Source organism: Phyllostomus discolor, chromosome 5 (genome assembly GCF_004126475.2).
Source record: "Phyllostomus discolor isolate MPI-MPIP mPhyDis1 chromosome 5, mPhyDis1.pri.v3, whole genome shotgun sequence".
Classification (NCBI taxonomy): domain Eukaryota; kingdom Metazoa; phylum Chordata; class Mammalia; order Chiroptera; family Phyllostomidae; genus Phyllostomus; species Phyllostomus discolor.
In genome coordinates, this window is record NC_040907.2 from 144,554,487 (window position 1) to 144,581,487 (window position 27,001).

At 39.5% G+C, this 27,001-nt stretch overlaps 1 protein-coding gene, 1 long non-coding RNA gene, 1 other non-coding gene and 1 pseudogene across 3 annotated transcripts in view; 2 read left to right on the forward strand and 2 right to left on the reverse strand.

Annotated features, from left to right (window-relative positions):
• Positions 1 to 550: 550 nt before the first annotated feature.
• LOC114498250 lies at positions 551 to 654 on the reverse strand. The gene has a single exon (XR_003684694.1). It is a non-coding gene; the product is annotated as a U6 spliceosomal RNA (small nuclear RNA).
• Positions 599 to 26,174, reverse strand: LOC118500857. The gene is made up of 3 exons (XR_004903441.1): positions 25,454 to 26,174; positions 1,106 to 2,338; positions 599 to 1,010 (listed from the first exon to the last, which is right to left on the reverse strand). It is a non-coding gene; the product is annotated as an uncharacterized LOC118500857 (long non-coding RNA).
• LOC114498174 lies at positions 22,566 to 22,663 on the forward strand (annotated as a pseudogene).
• KIF20B (kinesin family member 20B) overlaps positions 25,201 to 27,001 on the forward strand; it is a 78,625-nt gene continuing 76,824 nt past the window's right edge. The window contains exon 1 of the mRNA XM_036026980.1: positions 25,201 to 25,229. The gene's annotated coding sequence lies outside the window, so the exon portion shown is untranslated. The remainder of the gene's footprint in view (positions 25,230 to 27,001) is intronic.

A 27,001-nucleotide genomic window follows, 5' to 3' on the forward strand; every position in this document is an offset into this window, starting at 1 on the left:
CAAACGTAAAGAAATTATTCACTGGAATAAACCGCTGGAGAAAGGTTAGGCCAGTCTCTTTCTCTTTACTGCCCTATTCAATTGCTTTTCTCTCTGGTGATGAAGTATTTTCTACTCAATATTATTGTTGCCTATTTAAATTTTATTTTTTTTCCCAGTCAACAGAGATGGAAAAATAGCATCAGCAGCTGCCACTACCAGTAATAACTTTGTGTACAGGAATGAAACACAGCCCACAGGAACAAACTTCCTGTCAGTCACTAATAGTCTTTGAGCACCTACTAATTATGATTTGGTGAAGGTCGGGGAGTATGGCTACCTAGAAGTTCAATAAGCTATGATCAGAGTAACCCCAAGCATAATTTTAGGAATGGAGCTGGGTTTAGCAAAATTATGTTACTATCTAATATTTATTGAGTCCTTCTATGCCATATACCATACTAAGCACACTAAGTGCCATCTTCATTTTTATTGTTATCCTAATACAGTTGCCCAATTTTTCCCCCTTTGCCCTCTTCCACCCACCCCACCTCCTGCTCCCACAGTCAAAAAAAATATGGAATGCTTCACAAATTTGCGTGTCATTCTTGCACAGGTGCCACACTATTCTCGGTATCTTTCCAGCGTCAGTGTATGTGCTGCCAACGCAAGCACCTAAGTGCCACCTTTTTCATCGGCACAGTAGCCATGTGAGCTGGGTCCTGTTATTATTCTCATATTGCAGATGAGGGAACTGAAGGTTTGAGAGGTTCATGAACTTGCTGACGTTCACGCAGCAGAAAATGTATAACTGGCATTTGAACTCAGGTCTGGGTGGCTCTAGAAACTGCACAATTCCTAGCTGTAGTGCCTCCCAAAAGGTGGTGTTCATCCCGTTACCGGCAGACTTTGCACCTTGGCTGCAGACACCTGCTATACTATTCCCCTGTCTGCGTAGCATTGCCTTCCATAACAATTATTGGGTCCCTTTATTTCTCACTGAATTTTTTTGCAGTCTAACATCTTAGATTCTTCCGAAAGAGTCTTTTTTCCACTTTTTAAAAATGTTTTAGCTACAACAATCTCTACTATGGCCATCTCTCTTTTGTATATCTGTTCAACGAACATTTTTAAATGATGCCACTATGTGCAAGCTACTGTTTCAAGTGCTAAGGTTACAGTGATGATCCAGGCAGAAAAGTCCCGCCTGTCATGGTGCATACATTCTCAGGGGCATGGACAGGAGATGACAAGGAATAAGCAGGTACAAGTAAATAAGTATAGACTTTACTAAGTGACATAAAAATAAACAAGGCAAAGGGATAGAGAATGACAGAGTGGGGGCAGTTTAGATGGGGGTAGTTCAGGAAGCCTCATTGATGCTGGTACCACAGGGTTGAGAGATTGAGATGAGATCTGTCACGTAAAGCAGTTTGGAAGAGCATTTCAGCATGCGAAAGAGGGAAAATCGTATGTATAATCTGCGTGTGTGTTTGTGTTCATGTCTCCAAAACTAAAGTCCCAGTGTTTGGGGGATGCTGGTGACAACCTTTGAGCGTGATAGCAGTGGTAGGGCGAGTCTTATGTTAGGGCCCCAGCATTCAGAGCGTTCAGATTTGTCATATTGCTTCCCTGTTTTCCAGGTAGAAGTCCCTCTGAATAGTGAAGGTTCTGTAGCTGCAAATAATAAAAGTGACTTTAGGTCATGTCAGCATTGAATGAATTAATAGAGGGAACTGCATGGAAAGACTGAAGGAATAGCCTCTAGCCTGGGCTCCCTGCAGTGCCTCCCCAAATTTTGCCAGAATTAGCTTATTAGGGAAGGAGGCTGCTAGTTCAGGTTCAAGAGCAAAACAAGAAGTCGGGACTCACTACTCTTACATTGCCAAAGCTCTGTTTATTGGCCAAAACTCATTGAATTGTGCACTTACATTGATGAAATTGATTGCATTTAGGTTATATCTTAGGAAAGCTAACCCAGAAAATAAAGGATAGACTTGGAGAGAGCTGGATGTGGAGGCATATTAATATGTATAATGTTTTAACATTATACAATGCTTTTTTGTATACCAATATTTTCACATAGTCTTATTAAAATGAAAACTATGCCCATTTCAAGAAGCCAGTGAGATAAATAAGATACTGTGTCCATTTTATATATGAGGAAAATAGGCCTGCAGAGGCTGATTAAGTGGTTTGTCCAGTATCATAGGGCTGCTGCATAGATGAGGCAGAATCTCTTCCACATGTCGCCTCTGCAGTTTTCAAATACTTAAAAGTTGCTTACAAAAACTGAAGGAGAGAGAAGCAACACTTTCACAGAATACAAAAGTTCTCCCACATGCTGGTCTTCCATGACCTGGAATAAAAATGAAAAAAGTGATACCTTAAATCACAATAACTAGAACAGAGCCTCTGAGAAGCAAGAAAAGTTTTAAAATATCCCATCTTTGACTGCAATGCTCTTTTAAGTTGCTCTAAGACTTGAGCTTTGACTCTACTGAGAATATAATGTTCTACATTTCCTGTTTTTACCAGGGTCTGTGTTCCCGACTTTCACGTGTGCTCAGAGCCTTTGCCTGCTGTCCGCTTGCTGTGCTCAGTCAGGCCAGAGGTCCGGCTCCTGCAGGCTGTCTTTCTCAGGTCCCTGCGGTCTTCCTGCTGGCTGAAGTCCATGGGAGGCACTGGTGAGGGAATGGCAGGATCCTCCTCTCCTCCCTTCTTTACCTTGGGAGGCATCTTCCAAGCCGCTGCCGCTCTTCTGGGGTATCCTTGATTCTGTCTTTTACTGGGTGATCTTCACTCCTGGGGTCCAGTTACGCCACTTTGTCTTTTCTTTTTTCTTTTTCTTTTTTTAAAGAATATTTATTTATTTATTTATTTATTTATTTGTAGAGAAAGGGGAAGGGAGAAAGACCCACAGTCCCTCCCTTTGTACGTCCAGGTTGGTTTCTCTTCTCCTGATTGGACCTTGAGCGATAGACAGTCTGCTCTGTTGACTCAGGATTAGATCTACGACTATTCCTGGAAACAATGTGAAGGCTTTAACCACTTCACTTTACATCCCTTTACAGCCCACCCCTGAGGCACATTTAGACTGGAAATCCATTATTCCATTCCGGGTTGGGCCAGGAATTCCATTCTATTCGTGTCAGAAATACAACCCTTAGAAAATTACAATTTATTTATCAAATCAGCTGGTCTGTGATCATCTAACAACTGAAATAATGTATTTAATAGGTCTGGAATCCCTGAATAAACATTTAGTTGCCCATTTGTCACACAACATTTAGCATGTTAAATTAGTATAGTGGAGATTTTATTAGTTGGCATAATTAACACTAATTTCTGTAATAAATAACTCCAAAATCTGAGTAGCTTCACATAATAAATGTTTATTTGTAGCTCACAAAGAGTTGAATGTGGACAGCTGGGGCTTTCTGCTCCGGGCAGTCACTTGGGAACCTAGCGTTGCGCTGGATGTTGACACCCAGCTAGCAGACGAGGAACAGAGAGCACACAGAGGGTTGTGGGCACGTTTTAGGCAATAGGCCTGGGAGCAACGTATATCAACTTGGTCCACATCTCACTGGCCAGAACTCAATCATGTGGCCCCTACCTAACTGCCAGAGAGGCTGAGAAATGTAGTTTGACTTAATGCATACAAGAAAAAAGAAATGACCCTGGGAAATACATGGTCAGTCTCAGCTGCCCTTCTGGTCAATAACTTTGTTTCACTCCTCCTTCCACAGATGAACTAAACTCTTCCACCACCACCACCCCTAACCCCCAGAACATTATCAAAGCTGGTGGTGCTCAGTCATCTCCATCTGGTCCACATGTGGTAATTTTTTGGTTGATTAAGTTATAAACTAAAAAGAAGAGGCATTTGGGAAATGTCTTTTATTGGATTCTGTTTCCCCTCTATGATAGGAATTATTTTGTCCATACTTTTCTCTGTTCCCTGGTTCCACTCTTTGGGACTTCCTTTTGTTGATTATTCTCCATGGCAATACCCAAAGTGGTTGATGAGAAGTCAGTTATCTCTGGGGCTATGCAGGTTTTAGAGTCAGCTTCCTCATATGGAAAACTATGAGCCTGAGGCTGTTTGTTGTTTTAGGCCTTTGTTTCCTTTAGAAATACTCTTTCTTCATAAACTTGACAGGCTTCTCATTGATTTCCTTCTGCACGGTTCTTATGGCACAAACTGTACCCCAAATACTGTCCTAGACATAGCTTCTCAGTCTTCTTTGTCTTTTTTCCCCTTTTCCTTAAGTTTCTCTCAACTTAATGGCAGTCACCTGGATGCTGTCTGGATTGAGTGGGAGGGCCACAACTTGAATGACATCTTTGCCATAATGTGGTCCTCTAGCAGGCCTTTGCTGCTACAGTTTTCTCAATATTATTTCCTACTACTTGGGGTCTAGGAGACTTCGAGACCTCAAATTTATGTAATTTTCCTGTTTTATTTCTTCCTGCACACTGCCTAAAGTCACCAACCAATAGCAGCCAATGTACACTGACAGTTTGATTCTTTCCAGCTGCTTCTCTTGGAGCTGACAGATCAGTGAGAAGATGGCTGACTCTTATGTTATTACAAGTGAGGATTTTTGTCAAATGTTTGGCTGTTGCACAGCATGGATTGCCACCTTCTCTGCCTCTGCAGTCAGTTTCCTTTGTTCCCACCACTGGCATGCTAAGCCAGTATCACTTATTTTAGATTTGTGTTTTCCTAATGCCCTACTTTAAGGTCCCATTTGGGGTGTTTTCATTATAGTAGTAATGCTAGATCTGTAAAATGAACTTCCAAATCTTGGTGTTTTAAGACAAAGACATGATGAAGTTAATTTCTCACTCTGTAACCCAATGTAGGTAGGAGAAGGGGGCTGAGAGGAAACTGCATCATGCAGTCAAGCAGAGCCTAAGCTAACAGAAGCTCCCTCATCTTCAATGCCTGACTCCCGGTTTCTCTGAGCATAGATGTCCAGCTAGCAGCTGGGAGAGGATAGAGAGCGTGGACGATCACATAGGATTTTTCAGAAGCCAGCTCTGTGAGTGGCACATACTTCAGTAGTTTCAGAAAAAGCCTTGGGATTGGCTCTGATGGTCCTGTGGAGTCATGAGTGTCCTTTAACTGATCCATGTAACTAGGGAGTTCAGGCTTCCCTTACCAGGACTGTGTCGCATGCTTAACCCTAGAGCTAGAGGCCAGGGTTAACTCCCTCTGAGGTTGTACTGAGAGATACAAGATGTAGTTCCTTCAAATAAACCACCAGAAGAAGGGAAAGGAGGTATTGGAAAGTCAACCCAATAGGTGTTTATTAGACAAGCTTAAAAACTTGACTGACTTTGATTGACAGGAGGAGCACAGGAACAAATAGGAGAGAATGATGGAACAACAACCCCCCTAAAGCAGGGCCAAGGCATCATTTCCCACTTTCTCATGAGTACTTCCCTTCACCTACCTGGCCTCCTGTATCATGAAACCACCAGGGCATATATTTGAGTCCCAGGACATTTATGTCAATTCCCTGCCTTGAAAAGATTATGTACCTTCTCTCCATGAAAAGTCATCATGTGGAATATTCTTCCCTTTCCCACCTCCAAGCTTCTCTAGGAGTTATGCTTAGCAACTCCCAAACACAGTCTCATGGACACAGTAATTCTCACATAAAGCAAAAGAGATTGAAAATGCAAGTGGCAGGTGGAAAATAGGAAAGAATGATAATACAATCCAACTGAGGGAAACATGGGGCTCCCAGAAAAACTTTTTACTTTATTTGGCATTTTCCCCTTCTGTTATTTATTAAATTGCCTCCCAGACCTGCCAAAAGACAGGAAAATCTTGGACATTACCTTTACCACAAAACAGAGGTTGAAAGATCCAAGTAGGTTACATGAATAAGTTGAGAGGGAACCAGTATGAATGCTGGAAGAGCATGCTCTTTCCAAAGCGAGCAGTAGCTATTGAACTCCAGTGAACTGTTGTCAAGTGGGAATGAAGACCCAGGGTTGCCAAGTCTGACTTTTCAAGAGAAGTCAGAAATCTAGATTCTTAAATAAAATCTCATGATGTTTAATGTTCATGCGATAGTGTCAGAGAATGTCTTGGATGGTCCTGTCTGCATAGTATCTGTGCCCTGGTGTAGCCATCTAACAAAGTGCATTCATTGCATCAGGGCTGGTCTGAGTGGCCAATAAAATATGGCAAAATTGACGGTATGCGACCTACTTCTGAGGTTAGGCCGTAAAGGATATGGAAGGCTGCCTCCCCTTCTCTGGGATTAGGCACTCTGGGGGAAGGCAGTCACTCTGAAACGAGGACACTCAAGCAGCCTTTGAAGAGGCCCACATTGACTCTGGCCAGTGTGGCTCGGTTGGAGCATCACCCTATATACCAAAAGGTTGGGGGCTCAATTCTCCAGGTAGGGTGTGTATGGGAGGCAACCAATTGATGTTTCTCTTTCACATTGATGTTTCTCTCTTTCTCTCTCTCCCTTCCTCTAAAATTAATAAACATATTTAAAAATTTTAGAGAGGCCCACATGGGGAGTAACTGAGATCTCCTACCAGCAGCTGTTACCACCTTGCCAGCTACATGAGTGAGCCATTCTCCAGTCAAGCCTCCAAATGGTACAGCCCTAGCCAACGTCATGTCTGAAAACTCAAGACACTAAGACACTGAGTAGAATATATGTTTATTGCTTTAAGCCACTGAGTTTAAAGATATTATGTTGCAGAGCAATAGGTAACTGATTTTTAAGATTAAAAAAAATTTAAACACTGTGCAAGTAAAAAAAATTTTCTTGGGCTGAATTCAGGCTGCCTGCTTATAATATCTATAAAGAGGAAAAGAAGAAAGAGTAGCCTCATGTTTTCTGATTCTTGCTTGCTTTGAATTGAATTTTTCAACCACAATGAATCCAAGAAGGAAACTGATTTAATAAACAGAGTTATTTTTTTCCCAAATTCAGTTATATTTCCAAATATGATTACACCACTTAGTGGTTATGAGACTTTGGAAAATTTACTTAACCTCTTTTGGGCACAACTTCCTTATTTGTAAAAGGGGAATAATGATAGAAGTACTTCTGACAAAAAATTGTGAAATACTTTGAAATAAGAATAAAAAAAATTGGTGGGTGTTCTATCTAGTTTACCCATTCAAATTATCTCTGCATTTTACTGTCTTTGAGTTGTCTGTGGTCTATAAATTGTAGAAAACAGGGTAATGCAATGATTCTAGGACATGGATGTCTAATAAATTGCTTGAACTAATATCACGTAAATATCATGTAATTGTGTCTAGTGGTGTGTAATTGATTATTGTCCTTTGACTGTACATCAGTTTTGCACCTGTAAAATAAGTTCATCTTAGCATTCTGATGGGTAAATTTATCTGTCTGCTCTTTGGCTTCTCATTTGAACTGGTTGTAACATCTTATTGAATTCATCATTAATTGATATGTTAAATAAAATCACACACATGTTCATTTTATATTTGTATGTGAATCATAATTCAACTTTTAAAAATTTATCCCCCAACAGACTTCAGAGTGTTGTTATGATGATTTATTAACCAGTACAGGCATGCACATGGGTATGCACGTGGGTGTACAGTGCTGTGTCCTGAAACCATGGATTCCATTGTACCTTGAGGGAACTTTCCCTGGAAAGTGAAAAGTTGCATTGAATACCATGCTGTCTCGTACCATTAACTGTATTGTCCTGTTCTTCATTATGTTGATTAGTGACGTTCACTGAAAATCCAACTTGACTGCATGCTCCTGCTCTGAGGCCTTCACGGCCATAGCTGGGCCCAAGCACCCCAAAATAAAACTACTAAGGGTATGACGGTACAGTTCCACCACAGCATGGGCTGATTAGTCAGTAAAGCCCTTAGCATACTGCCTGGCACACTGTGTTCAACAATATTAGCTCATTTTATCATGATAAGGAAAAAGGTAGCAAAGAAGCATTGATAATGCAAGGTCACAATTAGGTGAGTCAGAGGACCATTGGCCTACCTGTTCTACCTCTTCTCATTTTCTGAAAAATAGTTCTCTGAGACAACAGCTTTGTAAACAAGAACAGCAGTCAAAATTCTAACATAGCAATTATGAATAAGATCTCAGAAAAGTCACCTAACCTCTCCCACGCCCATGCCAGTGGTAATACTGCAGTGGTTGTTGTGAAGGCAAAAGTAACATCTGTGACCTAAGGGTAGTATGAATGAGCTAGACAGGCTGTTGATCTGCAAACAGATTTACAAAGCACATGTGTGAGTGTTCTTCCAAATTCTGAGGCTACTAGCAGGTAGCAGAAATTTTGCCTTAAGTGGGCCAAGTATAAGAAATAGCCAGATATCCATCCACTTTTGTTTGAGAAGGAGATCAACTATTTGATAGAGATAAATATTTCTTTAAGAGCAATAGAACAAACCTGATGATAGACAGAGATAGATGCTCTGGCTTGGCGTCAGAGAAGCAGTATGGAATGGGGTGGTGCTCCGGAGGGGTAGTTCCAGGTAACTGTTGCCAAATCCAGAGTTTTATAAGAGCCATAAGAAATCTTAATTGTTGCATGATATTTATCAGTTTGAGCAATTTATTAAACATGCCAGCTAGTTAAAACATATCTGCCATCTTTTGTGACCTCTGCCTTAAGCCATGATGTTTTGGATGTGCTCTTTGGGTGGCAAATTCTTGGTGACACTCAGCACAAGTTGCATATCACTGCTGAAACCTTTTTTACTCGTGTGAGTAAAAGATGAAGTGCCAGATAACGACCTGGTCATTTCTGTTGGTCAGGCTGGAGTTGTTAATATGGGAGTGAGACTTGTGGCTCTCTTGTCACTTTGTTTCACCTCTCACACTAACCTTTGTCCATCACGAAGTGTAAATGTGAAAAGGTTTTAACTATGCTCATCCTTTCGGGAAGCTTTGTACTCTAGAAAATAGATGTCTTTGGAGTCACACAAACATAGATTCGAATCCCAGCTTCACTGCTTGAGAGCTAAGTGACCGTGGATAATCTGCTTAGAGTCTCAGCTTCCTCACTTATAAAAAGAGATTAACAGCTGCACAAGAAACCAGGATCCTTTTATCTTCCTGCTTTATCATCTTTAATGTGTGGCTTTTAGCCCTTAGGTTACAAGGTGGCTTCTGCATCTACAAGCATTGCTTTTGAGTTCAAAGCAGGAAGAAGGGAGGAGAGTGAAGGCTAAAAGGCATGTGCCAGCATGTAAAAGTATGTCTCTTTTATAAAATTCAGTAGTTTTCATAGCTGTCACACCTAGCAGACTTTTGCTTATTGGCCATATTATCCAGTCTTGGTTGCAAGGACACTTGGGAAATAGAGATTTCTTTTTTTAAGCTGGGTGCATTTACATTTACATATGCAGCAGAGTTCTACTGCTTTGAATAAAAAATTCAGCTTTAAAAAAATCAGCTACTGGGTTATAAAAAACTCCCAGCACTATCTGTGGAAGGGATTAATAATCCTAGATATTATATTTACATTAACTTTTATCTCATCTAGTCTCTCTCTTTTGTCATCATATCCAAAACGCTGGGCACATGGGGTGGGGGTGTATGTCCATTCTGGTTTCTTTCCCATTTAATTGGTACATCAGAAGCATATTCTTCCCAGGTAGATTTTATAAAAGGCTAAAAAATTTTTTTAAAGGAAGAAAGGACTTTTTTACATAAGTAACTATGTCAAGAAAGTAATTTTGGGTTTTCTTCTTGCTGAATATTACTACAATAACAATAACCATTTTTATTACAATACTAGCTACAATTTACTAAGCATTAACTGTGTGTCAGACACACAGTTAAGACACACAGACACACATAAAGTACAAAGTGCTTTATGTTTATTTTATTCATCATAAAATCTCTATAAGGCAGACTCCATAATTCCTACTTTGTCAAAGTGGCAACTGATGCTCAGAGAAGTTAATTTGCTTGAGGTCATACAGCTAATACACAATGGAGACAGTATTTGAATTTGGATCTTTCTGATTGCAAAACTCCTGCTCTTAGTCACCAGATTATACTCAGAGTGCAAGATGTGTCTCACCTACTTCTGGGGAGCCTTTCCAAACTTATTCTGAAGTTCAAATCTTGGTCTCAGCATTTGGCCAAAACTAGAATAATAATTTTTGGAGGTAAGAATCATTAATGTATGTAAAATTAGTGGCACAAAGTCTGATGACTAACAGGATTTATGCATATTTTCACAGTATCTTCACAGAAGATATTTGTTAATTATGAAGAAAATAGGAGTGACAGTGGAGAAATCAGGTACATATGACTATAATCTAATAATCATAGTTAACTTCACTAGTAATTAGACATAGTTACATCACATTACTCTTTAACTGAGGATGTAAAAGATCTGTAATTAAAAAATTATAAGACACTGAAGAAAGAAACTGAAGAAGATACAAGTAAGTGGAAGCATATACTGCATTCATGAATAGAAAGAAGTAACAGCATTTGAATGTCCACACTACCCAAAGCAATCTGTAGATTCAATGCAATTCCTAATAAGATACCAATGGCATATTTCACAGAGCTAGAAAAAATATTCCAAAAATTTATATGGAGTCACAAAAGACCCCAAATAGCAACAATAATCTTGAGAAAGAAGAACAAAGTTAGAGGAATCATGCTACCTGGTATCAAACTATACTACAATGCCATAGTAATCAAAACAGCATGGTACAGGCATAAAAGCCAACCTATACATCAGTTGAACAGAATAGAGAGCCTTTAAATAAATACACACCTTTATGGTCAATTAATATTCCACAGAGGAGGCAAATAGGCTGAAGGTAATTTATTCAATAAATGGGGTTGGGAAAATTGGACAGATATATGCAAAAAAAATTAAACTAGACCACCTTCTTACTCTATACACAATAATAAACTCAAAATGGATTAAAGACTTAAATGTTAGACTTAAACTATAAAAATCCTAGAAGAAAATATAGGCAGTAAAATCTTGAACATTTCTTTTTTTAAGATTTTATTTTTATTTATTTTTAAAAAGAAGGGAAGGGAGGGAGAAAGTGAGGGAGAGAAACATCAATATGTGGTTGCCTCTCACATGCCCCCTAATGAGGACATGACCTGAACCCAGGCATGTGCCCTGACTGGGAATCAAACTGGTGACACTTTGGTTTGCAGGCTGGCAGTCAATCCACTAAGCCACACCAGCCAGGGTTTGAACATTTCTTGTAGCAATATTTCTCATATAGCTCCTTGGGCAGGGAATGCAAAAGAAAAAATAAACAAATGTAACTACATCTAATTAAAAAGTTTTGGTACAGCAAAGGAAACCATCAAAAAATGAAAACACAACCCACTGAATGGGAGAACATATTCACCGATGATATATCTGATAAGGGGTTACTATCCAAATTTTGTAAAGAACTATGGGCCTGGTTGTGTAGCTCAAGTAGTTAGAGCATCCTCCTGATACACCAAGGTTGCAGGTTCAATCTCTGGTCAGGGCACATACAAGAAGCAACCAATGAATACCTAGATAAGTGGAACAATGAATCAATGTTTTTTTCTCTCTCTAAAATCAACAAACAAAAAAAAGGTTTAAAATTTTATAAAGAACTTAATACCAAATAAATAAACAATCCAATTAAGAAGTGGGCAAAGGATCTGAGTAGATGATTCTCCAAAGGGGACACACAGATGACCAATAGACACATGAAAAGATGTTCAATGTCATTAATCATCAGAGAACTGCAAATAAAAACCACAATGAGATATCACCTCATACCTATCGGAATGGCTATCATCAATAAGTCAACAAATAGGTGTTAGCAAGGGTGTTGAGAAAGGGATGTGGGAATGCAGACTGGTACAGCCACTGTGGAAAACAGTATGGCGTTTCCTCAAAAAACTCCTTATGACTTAGTGATTCCACTTCTGGGAATATATATCCAAAGAAACCCAAACAACCAATTTGGAAGAATACATACGCCTCTTGTTCATTGCAGTGTTGTTTACATAACCAAGATTTGGAAGCAGGCCAAGTGCCCATCGGTAGATGAGTAGATAAAAAAAGATGTGGTATGTACACAGAAAGCAATGCTATTCATCTGTAAAAAAGAAGGAAATCTTATCTTTTGCAACAGCATGCATGAAGGCTAAGTGAAATAAGCCAGTCAGAGAAAGACAAATATCATATGATTTCACTCATATATGGAATTGAATGAACTAGGTAAACTAACAAACAAAATAGAAACAGACTCATAGATACAGGAAACAGGCTGATGGCTCTCAGAGGGCAGGGGGATAGGTGAGCTCAGTGAAAATGGTGAAAAGATTAGGCAAAAAAAAAAAGACCGTTAAAATCCCCTCATAGACACAGACAGCAGTATGGTAATTACAAGAGGGAAAGGAGGTTGGGGTAGGTAGGTAGCAGGGGGATAAATGGTGATGGAAGGAGACTTGACTTTGGGTGGTAAACACATTATACAATATACAGATGATATATTATGAATTGTATACCTGAAACCAATATAATTTTATTAACCAATGTCACCTGAATAAATTCAATAAAATTAAAAAAAATCATATGACTTCTGAAATGCACTGAGAAAGGCACAGTATCACTGTTGTCTATTCTTGCCAAAAAATACATAATCTAAATGTAATCATGAGGACATCAAAAACACCCAATTTGATGTCAACTTCTGGCCAAGATGGAGGTGTAGGTGGATACACTGTGCCTCCTCCCACAACCAAAAGGGGGACAATGACAAATTTAGAAACAAAAACAACCAGAACTGACAGAAAATCAAACTGTATGGAAGTCTGACAACCAAGGAGTTAAAGAAACATGCATCCAGACTGGTAGGAGGGGCAGAGCTGCGTAGCCTGGTGGCAAGGACTTGCAGCAAGGCTGCAGCTGGTGGAGCAGGCAGTCCCACATTTTTATGTGTATAAACCAGGAGGAACAACTGGGGAGTGACACAGACCAAGCAACTCAGGGTTCCAGAGTGGGAAATAAAGCCCAAAACCTCTGACTGAAAAAATCTATGGGGGTTACAGTGCCAGAAGAAACTCCCAGCCTCACAGGAGAGTTCACTGGAGAGACACACAGGGTCCTAGAATGGACACAAACCCACCCACCCAGGAAGCAGTGCTACAAGCACCCAATTTGCTTGTGGGTAGTGGGGGAAGGGACTGGAAGTCGGCAGAGAGTCCAGCTAGCAGCATTGTTCTCTTTGGGACTCCTCCCCCACGTACAGCACCACAATGAAGTGATATGGGTTGCCCCACCCTGGTGAATACCTAAGGCTCTGCCCCTTACTCTGTAACAGGAACACCGAGACCAAAAAAAAAAAAAAGGCCCAAATGGAAGAACAGATTAATACTCCAGAAAAAGAAATAAGTGAGGAGGACATGGCCAACCTATCAGCTGCAGGGTTCAAAACACTGGTAATCAGGATGCTCACAGAAATGGTTGAGTGTGGTCACAAAATAGAGGAAGAAATGCAGGCTATGCAAAGTGAAATCAAGAAAAATATACAGGGAAGCAATAATGAAGGGAAAGAAACCGGGACTCAAATCAATGATTTGGAACAGAAGGAAGAAATAAACATTCAACCAGAACAGAATGAAAAAACAAGAATTTGAAAATATGAGAAGAGGCTTAGGAACTTCCAGGACAACTTTAATTGTTCCAATATCAGAATCATAGTAGTGCCAGAAGGAGAAAAGGAAGACCAAAACATTGAAAACTGATTTGAAAAAATAATGAAGGAGAACTTTCCCAATCTGGTGAAATGAAATAGACTTCCAGGAAGTCCAGGAAGCTTTGAGAATCCCAAACAAGTTGGACCCAAGGAAGCACACACCAAGACACATCATAATTACATTACCCAAGATTGAAGTAGGAGAGAATCTTAAAAGCAGCACGAGAAAAGGAAACAGTTACCTACAAAGGAGTGCCCATAAGACTATCAACTGATTTCTGAAAAGAAACCTTACAGTCAAGAAGGGGTTGGAAAGAAGTATTTGAAGTCATGAAAGGCAAGGACCTACATCCAGGATTACTCTATCCAGGAAAGCTATCATTTAGAATGGAAGGGCAAATAAAGCAGTTCCCAGATAAGGTCAAGTTAAAGGAGTTCACCATCACCAAGCCCTTATATGAAATATTAAAGGGACTTATCTAAGGAAAAGAAGATAAAAAACTATGAACAGTAAAATGACAACAAACTCACAACTATCAACAACTGAACCTAAAAACACAAAAATAAACTAAGCAAACAACTAGAACAGGAACAGAATCACAAAAATCGAGATCATTTGGAGGATTATCAGTGGGGAGGGGGAGGGGAAGAACGGCAGGGAAGTACAGAGAATAAGAAGCACAAATGGTAGGTACAAAATAGACAGGGGGAGGTTAAGAATAGTATGGGAAAGGTGTAAGCCAAAGAACTTATATGTATGACCCATGGACATGAACTGGGGGGGAGGGGATGCAGGTGGGAGGAGGGCAGGGCAGAGGGGGATAAAAGGACAAAAAATGGGACAACTGTAATATCATAATCAATAAAGTATATTAAAAAATAAAAACATAAAAAAAAAATACCCAATTTGAAAAACTTTCTGCAAAGTAACTGGTCAGTACTCTCTAAAAGTATTAATGTCATAAAGGACAAAGAAACATTGGAGAACTTAAATTGAAGGAGACTAAAAAAACTTTTGAGTTAAATGTATGTGTGATCCTGGATTGGATCCAGGACCATAAAAAAAAAGTGAGACAGAAATTTGAGTAAGATTTGTATATTAGTTAATAGTATAGTATCAAAGTTAATTCCCTGATTTTCATAATTTAGTATCATTATGTAAGTTGTAAACATTTGAAAAGCTGAGTAAAGGATATATGAGAACAGATTTTGGGTTTGGGTGGTGAATTTTGTTTTATTTTTTTAAGCCTGAAATTATTTTAAAATGAAAAGTTAAAAATAAAAGCTGATATCCCCAGTCTACCTGTTAAAGTTGTTTACCTGTCAAAATTGTGGCTGACCTGAAAGTACTGTAAGTACATTACCAGCTTTCTCATCTGCTCTGCATTCTGTGTTCTGTCTCTCTCTAATAAGCTGCCACATTCCTTTGTCCAGATGGCACCATGCTCAGTGGTGCCAGACCAAAGAGAGAGCTATTTATACCCTAGATAGCATAGACTTGTCTATTCATTATGACAATTTTCTGGCAAATGAAAGAATGTTTTGTGCTAACAAAATCAATGTATGTATTATAGCAGTTTACCATCATATGGAAGTAAAATGTCTTGGGAAAAACACTTTTTTTTTCTAATTCACATAAAAATACAGGATTGGCTAGCAGTAGCTGTGTATCCCATCCTCTCCAAAGCCACCACCTAGGTACAACCTCTCCTCCTGTAGGTTAGGTCTAGTCACAGGCCATCTCCTTATAGGAGGAATAACCACTTTCTTCATCCAACCTTCAACAATAGAATGGAAACCTTCTCTTGGATTTTAAAATGTTCTGAGATGTCATGTCCCTCGGCTGGTTGTGGGAAGACTACATTGACCAGCCAACGTGTGAAAAGGAAGTACAACCAGAGCAGTTGTTAGACCTCAGGTTGTAAGATAGATAGGTAATTCTCAAACTTTTCCCCAAAGGTCTGAACAGCAGAGGAGAGTAACATCAGATAGGATACTTTGGGCTGCACATAACTGAAAACCCAGCTCAAACTAGTTTAAACAATGAGTAAGTTTATTAGCATGCAGTCTGGAGTTCAGAAGGGCTCCAGGTCCAATAGCATAAGGGCTTCACTCTATTTCTTTGATATTCTCTTGCTTTAGTCATCATTTGTGTATCAGTTTTGTCTCCTGATTAGGGTCCTCATTGTTAATAAATGGTTTAGAGGAGAAATGGGGACATACTGTTTGTATTCATGTTCTACAAGAGAAAAAGAAAACCTTTCACTCAACTGTGCTACAGAAACATTTCCCTTGAGTTCCCTTGGGCCAACTTAGGTCATATGCCCACTCCTCTGCCAATAAGAGGTAACCCCGCAAAGGAAAGCTGTACCCTAAATGGCTGAAGTCTGAGTTCCTACACCATTCAGTGGCAAGCTGGTGGGATTACCATGAGTGGTTTAAAGTACGCAAGACACACTCCCAAAGCTGATGTTGAGGTTAAATTCCTTTGAGTCATGAGCCTTCTGCAGGAAGAGTAAACACCTGAACAAAAATCAGGGTTTGGTCAGGGAAAGGAGTGGGGGCAGTGGAAGCTGAAGAAGTGAATTCCTGTTGCAAATCTAAGGTGTTGATCCAACATAATCCTCTACAAGCTGGATATTTGTTTGCCATTTCTTCTTTTTAAAAAGTGTTATACTGCTATGGGAAATAGTATGGAAGTTCCTCACAAGCTTAAAAATAGAACCATCATATGATCCAGCAATCCCACTGCTGGGCATATATCCAAAGAAACTGAAAACAGGATCTCAAAGACATATTTGCATACCCTTGGTCATAGCGGCATTATTCACAATAACCAAGAGGTAGAAACAACTCAAATATCCAGCAACAGATGAATGATCTGACAAAACTTAGTAAAAATGAAGGAAATCCTGTCACAAGCTATAGCATGAATTAACCTTGAGGACATTATGCTAAGTAAACCAAGACAATCACAAAAAGACAAATATGTGATTCCATTTTTTATGAGGTATCTAAAGTAGTCAAATTCATAGAAAAAGGAAGTAGAATGGAGGTTACCAGTGGTTAGGAGGAGGGGAAAAGAAAAGTGGTTCTCTACTGGGTATAGGCTGTCAGATTTGTAATAGGAAAAGGTGCTGAAGATGTCTTTCAGAACAATGTAAATATACTTAACACTACTGAGCTGCATACTTAAAACTATTAAGGTGGATAGTTTCATGTTATGTGTTTTTTTTTATCACAATACATTTTTTTAATTTTGAGAAAAAATGGGTCATAAAAGTTCCTTCATAAATCCATTTTAAACATAAATGTCTCCCACAAAAAAGAAATAGGTACAGAAAAGAAATAAAACTCACTTCAAATAATGCAAAAGAAAAATAGGAAAAATAATGCCAACATGATCAAGAGTAAAGAGCTGATTGCTTGTTTTATTATATAAAATACAAGCCAAGGATAGACATACTTAACATGGAACAGGGGAGCAGATACTGAGTCCTGGAAATTCTTCAACGAAAGCAAAGAAAGGTTTGGTTTGGTTTGTTTTTTTTTAATGTATTCACATGGCACTGCTTTCTTATAGATGTATACTTCCAAAAGATATAAAATTAAGTATTACGAATGACAATCACACAGTCCTACCAATGCAGGCTGCACCTATAATTCACAAATATGTCAACAAAACCATTTTCTCTCCAACCACATTTCATTTAATTTTTAAAATCCTTTTTCTGCTTTATCTTAAAAATTCATGCATATTGATAGCTCCATTTCATAGTATGTGTAGGTTGGATTTATTTTAGAATGAATCTCCTCTTTTAATTTTATGAAAAATTGACTACTCTAAGAAGATATTTATCCTGTGGAAGTAGAAACCCCTGGCACTTGGCCACATACACCAGTGTCAGCTTGAGAGGCAGAGCATGGGATCCAGAAAAAAAGATTTCCTGGAAGATGACCCCTCTGTGTCCAATAATAGGGAACTATCGTATTTTTTGGACTATAATACGAACGCCCCCCTCCCAAATTTGGGAGGGATAATGGTTGTTAATGTTGCCATTGAGTTCTGTTTACATTTACATTGGTGAAATATTATGTTATTTATGTTATTAAATATTTTACCATATTTTTGCTTCAAAATTTTTTTTCCTATTTTCCTCCTCTAAAACCTAGGTTCATCTTGTAGTCTGAAAAATACGGTAAGTGAATTATAATGTGGCCACATGACAGATTATTAGACAGCCATTAAGGAGGCTCCTGAAGAGCCCCTTTTATAAAGGTGGGAAGGCTTATTCTATAATAATAAGTAAAAAAGAAAAGAGGGAATGCAATGTCGACCCTGACTATAAAAGAAATAGGCAATAGTAACCACAGTGGAAATTTGAAACATGTTTGTATGAAATGAACCCCACCCCCCGACAAATGAAAGAGATGAAAAGGTTAACAGTGGTCTTCTTTGGGTGGTAGGTCATCAAGAGAGTTTTTCTTTGTACTCTCAATTTTCTTGGATTTTTTAAAAAAGATTTTATTTATTTATTTTTAGAGAGGGAAGGGAGGGAGAGAGAGAAACATCAATATGTGGTTGCTGGGGGTCATGGCCTGCAACCCAGGCATGTACCCTGACTGGGAATCGAACCTGCAACACTTTGGTTCCCAGCCCGCGCTCAATCCACTGAGCTATGCCAGCCAGGGTGGATTTTTTTCATAATTTATACAATATTATCTAAAATGTTTAGTGAGGGAAAAGTGAACTGTGGTAAGCACAAGTGGGTCCAAAGTTCTCACTTATGAAAAGTGGGACATAATCATCCCCATTTAAACTGTTCAGAGGACTTGTGCCCCCTCCCCCATTCCTGCTTTTTTATTTTTAACATGTTTTGACAGTTGAGATCAATATAAAAATATTACTGTAAACATATAAATAATGATAGAACTAAATTTAAGAGCTGGGTCAGTTTTCTCAGTAATTTAACTCCTTAGCTATTTAAAATTTTACTTCTGAGTAGTAACAAAAAGTGCCTATTAGCATTGGAAGTAAATTGATTTAAAATGAAATGAAATTCTTGGTTGTCTGAAACAGGGTTAAAAGTTTTCCACCTGGAAATATGAAGTTATCATTCAAAAAGATATAATACAAAAATCCCCTGAAAGCCCATCTATATGTGAAAAGTCATTCTTATTTTACCTCTCCCTTACATAATGCATGTATTACAATTTGAGAAAATGCCTGGGTTTGTTTCATTTAAATGCTCTTAAAAAAGATTTTTTTTTTTTAATTTTTAGAGAGAGAAAGGGGAAGGGAGGGAGAAAGAGAGGGAGAGAAACATCAATTGTTTACCTCTCATACGCACCCTGACCAGGGACCAAACCTGTACCCAGGCATGTGCCCTGACTGGGAATCAAACCGGGTACCTTCCACATTGAGGGTTGGTGCCCAACCGAGCCACGCCGTTCAGGGCTATAGGCTCTTAATAGAGTTGTCATCCTGTTTCCAGCAAGCACAGGTTTGCATAAGCATAAACCAAGTGGAAATTCCAAGATTAGAATAATTTAGATTCTGTCCTGGAACACATTGTGTTTATCCAGTTTAAAACTATGGAATGTTCCCCTGTAGGTGAGAGAGTCCTAGGTTTGGATTGCAAACTCCAGTCCCTTGATCTCATCCACTTGTGATCTCCACCACAGGGGTCACGAGGCCGTTCTCAGCTGAGACCTGCAGCTGCCGCTCCCCGCTGTCCAGGATCACTGCCCTGCAATAGTGGAGGCTGACCTTCACTGTGTGCTCCACTTAGGTGGAGTGCATAGCTCTGCCTCTTACTCCTGTGGGACTTCGGATCAGTCTCTTAATTTTGGTGGCAGGTGTATTTATTGGAAATTTATTTTTCATATGCTCCACATCCTCTGCTCACCACTTCCTTTTTTTGGTTTGTTTCTTATTTTGAAGGATAGTTACTTTATTTTTATGTATTTGTTTTTCATTTTTTTAAAATTATTTGGGTAACAGGTTAACAACATATAAGTTTCAGGTACACAATTCTTTTTTTTATATTGCTGACACTATTACAGATGTCCCCCAAACCCCTACCTCCCGTGTTGCTCCCCTCCACCCAGCCCCCACCCCTCAACATCTCTAATCAGCAGAAAGATGCAAATTAAAACTATAATGAAGTACCACCTCACAACGGAACATTGAGGGTAGGTGAGTGTGAATATTCAGAAGGCTGGCTCCAGAAATTTAAAAAGACTCATGGGATCAAGTATCTTTTTTGTTTTTTAAAAGATTTTATTTATTTATTTTTAGAGAGAGGAGGAGGGAGGGAGAAAGAGAAGGGGAGAATTATTGGTTGCCTCTCCCAGAGCAGGAATAAAACAAGTGACCTTTCAGTTTGTGGGATGAAGCCCAACTCACGCAGCCACACCAGTCGGGGAGGGATCAAATATCTTCAGATCTGTGGTGAAAAAGCTTATTTTGAAACTGCTGAAATTATATTGATAAATTTGCCAAGATGTCCCCAACCTCTTCTTTCCCTAAACAAATGAACAGTGCCGATGAAACAGCTCTGTACTGCTGCTACATTCATAGAGAAACCCTAACAATGGCTGACAAAAGGCACCAACAGATTTCACAGATGACAAGCAAAGACTGAGTGTTCCTGGTAGTGTAAATGCCATAGGCACACACAAGATAACATATGCAGTGATTGGGAAAAGCCCGTATCCAAGATGTCAAAAAGGTGTTTGCAATTTACCTGTGCATTATGATGCAGACAAGAAAGCAGCAGGCTCTGAATGGTGTGGCTCGGTTGGCATCAACCCCCAGAGCAATAGTTGTTGGTTTGATTCCAGGTTAGGGCATGTGCCTAGGTTGCGGGGTTTGGTCCATGGTTCCCAGCTGGGGCACCTACGAGAGGCAACTGATGGATGTTTCTTTCCCTCTCACCCTTCCTCTCTTCCCCTCCCTATAGAAGCAAATAAATAAAATCTTTTTTTTAAAGCATCAGTTATAAGAGACGTCTTTTCTGATTGGTCCCATAAACACTTTGTGTCAGCAGCATGAGCTCATTGCAAGTAAGCTGGACTGGAAGACAATTGCAAGATTTTATTGTTTCTAGACAACTGTTGTATATACATCTGCCTCCTGAGCTCTCTGCCTCTTCTGTGAACCATGAGTGGTATCTTTTTCTGTCTTTCTGTAGACCAAATACCATATAAATCACTCTGCTGTTTATTTTAGGTCTTAGTAAAATATTCCTGTCCCAGAGTCTCATACACAATGTAGAAACGTTGGCAGCTTCATTAGCAAAGGTCAGAGTTTAGTGCTCAAAGATCCTTGACAAACATCCACAAATTGCTGGTGGAAGTCAGTAATTATTTATTCCCTTGTTACCAGGATCTGTCTGAGGACTAAGCAGAGAGAAGCATAGTGTTAAAAAAAAAAAGTGAATCATTAGTCTTTCTTCACTTCAGAATAACATTTTTTCATAGCATATGTGTAATGTCTGAGAACAACAAAATGAATAAACCCATAGCATTAGCAAGCGTCCCCAAGACCCAGACTCCAAGTGGAAATAACAGCCGGTCCCTGAGCCAGAAACTGCACATCTGAGCAGAGAGGAGAAGGGGTTTCTTTACCGTCCCTCCCCTGCTCAGTCCTTTTCGGAGTTTGTCGCCAGGACAAAAGTCTCCTGAAATTTACTGTACTGGACAAAGAAATTTTGGGAAGGGTATTGTCTGCCCAGATTTGAGTTGGGGTATTTCTAGCAAAAGAGTCTCACACCCTTGGCTGTTGGGCTGACACAGTCAGTAGCTGAGCTTCATGGTGGACAACATGAAGAAGTCTTGGCAAGAAGAGGGTGGAGATGCTAAATTTATAGTCATTGAATGAATATAGATGTTCTTTTTTGTACCAAATTGTCTGTTTGGTACTTATCTGCCTAGTCACATATTGCCCCACAATGAGCAATCAAAAAGAAAAAAAAACATGAAAGAAAACAGCTCATTTCAAATATATCCCAAACACTCCCACAAATTTCCCCTGCATATCCACTCATTTGAAAGGTTTTCTATTTGTTTTTCCACAAATTGTACATCACAACTGTGACTCATAATTAAAGTATATTTTGGGAACTCTACTAGAATATTTCCTTCAACTGAGAATTCATTAGAATTTTGATTGACTTTTAAGCTTCTGTGGCTTGGGCCCTATTTTATGTGTTATTTTATGAATTCTTTTTGGAGAGCAAGCTTTTCTTTCTCATCATCCCTATATTTGCTTAGCTCTTCATCAAACATCTAACATGAACTGTTGTGAAAGGCTGAAGACTATTGATGCAGTCCCAAGTCTCTCTCTCCTTTCCTGTTAGTTCAAGAGCAATCCTTTGGGCTAAGGGACTTACAAAAATGAGTGAAGCACAGTTCCTATAATTCCAAATGGGTCTAAAATCTAGCAAATACACACAAGATATGCATAAAATCCAGTGAGGATTCTTTCCCTTAGGAGAGGAAGAGATTATATTTGTTAGGTTGGGGCTAGATCACTCTACTATTTTTCTACATTGGGCTCTCCTGTTACATTGTAATATAACTGCCATTTATTGGGTATCTCCTGTACCTAAGAGAAACTGGCACTTAAGAAACATCACACTCAGAAAGGTCTGTTGAGCTTGCCCAATGTCACAAGCTTTAAAGTGACAGAGCCAGGAATCCACCCGTGTATTTGACTATGTAGCCTGCTTAACTGCCTGCTCCCCACCCATCTGTTACTTCAACATATTCTTTCCTCTGCTTAGAGCACACATTTTGTATTCCCACCTTTCCCTTCATTATAGTCCATTCTCTTACTTTATGAAAAAAAGGTGTAAAGGCTGTACTTTCAGGGATCATTTCTATAGTTCATTACTAAAAGAAAGGTATACCCTCACTTCTCCGGAATCTTCTACGTGTATTGTCCCAAGGGGTAAATTCTCCTTACTGACCATAAAAGGAACAATAATTCGAACAATTGGTTTTGGGGAAGCCCCTTTGAAAAATTAGCCAAAGCGCATAAAAATCTACCTAATGCTTGTCTTCTTTATACATATTTCCATTAAGGGCAAAGTGTTGCTTTAGAACCAGGGTATTTTGCCCAGCGTTGGGATATTCTGAATTAAGTTAGAAGGGCAGTGGGAGTGACTGTGCCTCTCTCTCTTTTGGACTACTATCCAAAAAAAAAAAAAAAATGCAATGCTTTTGAGAGAGTTCAATGGTAGCAAAGCAAAGACAGCACAAAAAAACTTTTTAAGGAAGCAATTCTTTTCAGCTATTTTAAAGATACTCATCCTAACCCTGACTGGTGTGGCTCAGTGAGTTGGGCATCGTCCTGCAAGCTGAAAGATCACTGGCTGGATTCCAGGTCAGGGCACACACCTCAGATGCAGGCTGGGGCCCTGGCTGGGAGTGTGCGAGAGGTGACCAGTTGACGTTTTTCTCACACATTGATTTTTCTCTCTTTCTCTTTCTCCAACCTTTCCCCTTTCACTGAAAATAAATAAAATCTTAAACAAAAGTTCCTCACTCGAGCACTTGTCATTAGGTGAAAAGAGAGGCCCCTGCAAATAGCCCAGACGGTAATGGTAGCAACGCTGATTATTTTTTTAGTGTAACTAGAATGATTTTTAAGAATACTAACTTTTAAAAAAGATGTTGGTTAATACCCACAGGTAAACTTCTTATAAGATTTCTTTCAGGTTATTTGTACATAATCCAATAAGGTAGTTAAATCCTATTTTATCAAATCAGATTATGTAATATTTATTCCAATTACAGTCAATTTCCATTTTATCTTCTGGATTATTTAATTTTTAGTATCTCCCAATAACAGCCCTTGAATCTGCTAGTTGCTGGACTAATCAATTATTAGCTATGTGATAGAGAGTGGCTATATGCTCTTCCTCAATGCACAGAAAAAACACATTTCCCATTCTCCCTTGCAGTTAGATTAGGGCTGCATGCCTGGGTTCCTAAGGAATATGAGCAGCAGTAGTGTACACCACTTCCAGGCCTACCTAGTAATAAACCCCACTGTATGATTATTCAATCCCTCTCTTTCCCTTCCACAAGGTCAATACTGCAGATAACCACATAAAAGGAACCAAGTCCTTGTTTTGAAGGCAGCTACACAGGAGAGTCACTCCACTTACACTGGGGCCACGAAGTGAACGAGAACTAAAAGTGTGTAATTATGTGGCGGGTTTCCCATATAAGCCATAAGACATAAAAAATTATTTGTGTGACTATTTTTTTAAGATAGTAAGAACTAGTACCTTTCTGGATGCACAGAAGAGAAATTGATATATTACATGCTACGGGTGCCTTAAGGAATTAGGGGTTAATTCTCTCTGGGAAACCCAGATTGAGAAAGGCTACTTTAGACTGAAGGCTTTTTTTCCTTTAAATTAAAAAAAATATTGTATTTATTTATTTTTAGAGAGAGGGGAAGGGAGGGAGAAAGTGAGGGAGAGAAACATCAATATGTGGTTGCCTCTTGCACACCCCCTACTGGGGACCTGGCCTGCAACCCAGGCATTTGCCCTGAGTGGGAATTGAACCGGTGACCTCTTGGTTCATAGGCTGGCACTCAATCCACTGAGTCACACCAGCCAGGGCTAGACTGAAAGCTTCATAAGGACAGAAACATCTGCCACATGGTAGATGCTTGACAAATATTTGTTAAACCTGTTATACAAACCTTTGTAATCTATATACTCAGTTTTTGGATTGAGAAAGTAGCTATGTTATTCCTGCTTTTGGAGGTGGCTTTGCAGCAGGAGCTACATATTCAATCTTCTTCCCTTTTTTAGATTTTATTTATCTGTCTCTAGAGAGAGGGAAAGGGAGGGAGGAAGAAAGAGTGAGAAACATTGACATGAGAGAGAAACATCTTTCGGTTGCCTCTTGCAAGAACCCTAACAGGATGGAACCCACAACCTGGGCACGTGCCCTGACCAGGAATCAGATGGGTGACCCTTCCCTTTGCGGGACAACACCCCACCAAGTCAGCCACAGCAGCCAGGGCTCAGTCTTCAGCCTTTTAATAGAATTTCAGGGTTTGTTGGGTCCACACTTCGACGAGACGGGCGCAGCCAAGGTGGTGTGACGGGTGCCAGGTCCACATGTTGAGAGGCAGTAGAATGCAGTGGTGAGTCACACAGACTCTGGAACCAGATTTCAATTCCAGTTCCCCTCTCTATTTTTTATACAAATTTAAGAAGTTATTATTTAACATGGGCTAGGTACTTTTATAAGTACTTTACAAATATTACAGGATTTAAACTGCTTAACACCTCCATGTAGTAGATACCTTTACTATTCCTGAATTGCTCCATGCCTCAGTTTCCTCCTCTGTTAAATGGAGATAATAGCAAAATACCTCATAGAGTTACTGTTAGAATTAAATGAGTATAAAGTGCTCAGAATAGTATCTGGCACATACAAAGTTAGCTATTGCTACAGGTAGAGACTGACCAGGATAGGAGATCAGCTTGAGGTAACTCAATCTTTTCATTTTATGCTCACTTCAAGGGCAGAGATGAAGTTATTTTGAATGGGAAGTAAATCTTGAGCATCTTCCAATCAAGTTGACTCTATTTTTCTACAGGAAAACTCAGTAGCTGGTGTTGAAATAAAAAAATGTAGAAAAGATACCTCTGAAATCCAATTTTCTACATCTGCTCTGCCATCTCCCAAGTCCACATTATCATCCTGTCTTACTAGGATGGCTACAACAGCTTCATAACTGGTTCAAGAGCATCCTCCAGTTGAGTGGTTTCTCATTTCTCCTAGAATAAGGACTCAAGTCAGTAACTTAGCTAAACCTTGTAGGATCTTGCTTTGGCCCATCCCTCCCCACTCACTCCTGGTCATCTGCCCGAATGGTCTCCCCCTGGAAACCCCCTCCCCACAACCTCCCAGACACATCCGCCTTCATTCGTTATTCAACAAATAGTTTTTGATCTTCATGTACTTGAGGAGTCATTGAGGGTGCATCAATGACCAAGAGAAATGTAGTTCTTGTAGTCATAGAACTTACATTTTAGCAGGTGGGGGAACAACAATGATAATACCACCAGAGAAATGCGATAATTGCTACTGGTAGTATGTATGAAATAAGAATTGAGCCGGTTAATAAAAAGGGACCCACTTGAAATAAAATAGTTGGGAAATTTTCTCTAAGAAGGTAATACATACAATTTTATTCTAAAAAGTCATTAAAGGGTTGTAAGCCAGGGAGTGACATGATCATTTCAATTTTGAAAAGGTTAGTTTGGTCATTCTATAAAGAATGGTCTAGAGGGGAAAGGGTCTGATTCAGGAGATGAACTGGGAGGGTATGGTATGGTCTGGGCGATGAAAAGAGTATTTATTTTACTTATAATGACAAAGTACAACACATATATTTATGAACTATATTAGGGTGGGGAAGGAAAAGGAGACCTCAAAGATGATTCTTGTGCTGACCAGCATGGCTCAGCTCGTTGGGCATCCTCTTACAAAGTAAAAGGTTGCCAGTTTGATTCCCAATCTGGGTACATGCCTGAGTTGCAGTCTGGTCCCTCTTTGGTGTCATGTGAAAGGCAACTGATCAATGTTTCTCTTACACAGAGATGTTTCTCTCCCTCTTTCTCCCTCCCTGTCTCTCTCTCTAAAAATAAATTAAAAGATGGTTCTTTTGTCTTGAGTAACTGGGTAGATTCCTGGTGGTGTCATTTACTGAGAGGGAGATTAGGGAGAAGAGGATTTGAGTTTTGGAATGAAAAATTAGGTCCCACATTGAGTATATTAAGTTAGAGATGCCTGCTATACACCCAAGTGGAAAGATGTTAGGTGGGCACTTAGATATTTGCATCTGATTGGAGCTCAGAGGAAGCTACTCCCCTTATTCTGGGGAGAATAAGGAATTTAGGGGGTCACCGGTATAAAGATATTTACATACATGGGAGTTGATGATGTTGCCAATGGGAGACTGTAGAAAAGAGAAAAAGGAGGACTCAGAACCAAGCTCTGAGGACTACCATAATTTAGAGCTTAGGCAGAAGAGATAGAGAAGGAGACTAAGAGACCTGGCTGGTGTGGCTCAGCAGATTGAGTGTTGGCCTGCATGTAAGGGGTTGCTGATTCAGTTCTCAGTGAGGGCCACAGGCCTGGGTTGTGAGCCAGGTCCCCGGTAGGGTGTGTGCAAGAGGCAACTACAACCATACGATGGTGTTTCTCTCCCTCTCTGTCTCCCTCCCTTCCCCTCTGAAAATAAATAAATAATTT